Genomic DNA, 2,113 nt, shown 5'->3' on the forward strand with positions numbered 1-2,113 from the left:
CGGGCTGGACTCCGCTTTGTCCATGGTGAAAGTTGATGTAGTTTCGCTTTCACAACGAAGCACACAGCGTCTTCAGGACATGGCTGCACGCTGCAGTGAGAATAAAAGTTATGCCTTCTTTCTTTGCGTGAACATTTGGGCGGCGTTATGCAAATCTTCCCAGATCGTGACGTAGGTATGTGGGGGCGTGTTAGAACGAGCCGTTTTAGGTAGGCGTGGTTAACTCTTAACTTTTATAAAGAATATCTCTTTGGATTTGAGACTTTAGTCTTTGCAACTTTACAGATCTTCTTTATGCACCAAGAGCTTGTAACACTCCAAAGAGAAAGGAAAAATTGAAATCGCATCATATGACCCCTTTAAGGTTTGAATATGCAATATAGACACAGATTTAACTCCTGTGACACATAACATGTCTTTATCTCAAAATTAAATAATTCCACTTCTCATAAAGAAACAAGAATATGGTCCTCTTTTCAATGAAATACAAATGGTTATATATATTATATGCATTCTTTATAACAACTTGTATACAACATCCTTCATTCTTTCAAGCAGATATATTTATTTATATACATTAAAGGGTTAGTTCACCCAAAAATGAAAATTAGCCCATGATTTACTCACCCTCAAGGCATCCTAGGTGTATATGACTTTCTTCTTTCAGATGAATCCAATCGGAGTTATATAAAAAATTGTCCTGGCTCTTCCAAGCTTTGGAATGGCATTGGGTGGCTGTTTCTGTTCAACAGTCCAAAATAAGTGCAATAAAGCGTATCCATCCATAATAAAACATGCCTCACACGGCTCCGGGGGATGAATGAAGGCCTCCTGTAATGAATTGATACATTTTTGTAAGAAAAATATCCATATTTAAAATGTTACAGACAAATTTTTCTTACTTCCGATGACTGTCATACGTGCAAGCCGTTCCGGGCGGATGACGTCGGACAGGGGTGCCCAAACTCAGTCCTGGAGGGCCAGTGTCCTGCAGAGTTTAGATTCAACTTGCCTCAACACACCTGCGGCGAAGTTTCTAGTAAGCCTAGTAAAGCCCAATTTATACTTCCACGTCGAACCTACGCCGTAGCTTACGCATAGACGCACACCCATATGCCGTAGCCTGACGTGCACCTCTCCAAAAATCTAACAGCGCGTCAATTCTACGTGGACCGCAAGCGCTGTGATTGGTCTGCAAGAACCCCTCCCTCCATATGTACTTGAGTCCATACCTGTTACATGTATTCCACTGAAGAAAAAGTCATACAGGTTCAGAATGACATTAGGCTGAGTAAATAATGACAGAATTTTCATTTTAGGGCGAACTGTCCCTTTAAATGATCTGTTAAGGCTGATTTATACTTCTGCGTCGGACCTACGCCGTAGCTTACGCATAGACGCACACCCATACGCCGTAGCCTGACGTGCACCTCTCCAAAAATCTAATACCGCGTCAATTCTACGCAGACCGCAAGCGCTGTGATTGGTCTGCTAGAACCCCTACCTCCGTATGTACTTGAGTTTTGTGTGTGTTTATGTGCACTTTAATATATTTTAATTACACCTTTTTATATAAAATAAAACAAAGCAAAGATCAAGTGTCTTATCATTTATTATACTACATAGCATTATACATCAGTAGTTGTCCGTAACAAACAATGTTAATCTGCGTGGTACAAGTCCTTGTGGAGATTGAAAGTATGCCATCTTCTCCTGTTCCGTTGTTGTCTCCTTTTTGTAGTTTTAAATAATGATTTAATGATTTGATATTTATTTGCCGCCGTCACCTATGCTTCTCCGACGAGCCGCTTCTTCTTCGGCTTTTGCCGTGGTACTGCGGGTTACACCAGCAACATGCCCGTGGACACTGCAGACTAGCGGTTTGCATGTGTACTGCACGTTGACGCGGACAACGACGCAGAAGTATAAATGAAAACTGACGCATAGCCTACGGCGTAAAGGCTACGGCGTAGGTCCGACGCAGAAGTATAAATCAGCCTTAAGGAGGAGATGCGAAAGACGAATCAACTCGGTCTGAAACGCGTCTCTCTGTGTGTGCGCGCGCTTTGCACGTGTGCGGCAGAACTGAAGAGACGCTGTGCGAGATGCGGCT

At 42.5% G+C, this 2,113-nt stretch overlaps 1 protein-coding gene across 3 annotated transcripts in view; it reads left to right on the forward strand.

Moving 5' to 3' along the window:
- Positions 1-2,113, forward strand: part of LOC107758164 (ribosomal protein S6 kinase alpha-4-like) — a 42,653-nt gene that overhangs the window by 4,252 nt on the left and 36,288 nt on the right. The gene's annotated exons all lie outside the window — the stretch shown is intronic.

Source organism: Sinocyclocheilus rhinocerous, unplaced genomic scaffold (genome assembly GCF_001515625.1).
Source record: "Sinocyclocheilus rhinocerous isolate Xijiao unplaced genomic scaffold, SAMN03320098_v1.1 scaffold774, whole genome shotgun sequence".
NCBI classification, from domain to species: domain Eukaryota; kingdom Metazoa; phylum Chordata; class Actinopteri; order Cypriniformes; family Cyprinidae; genus Sinocyclocheilus; species Sinocyclocheilus rhinocerous.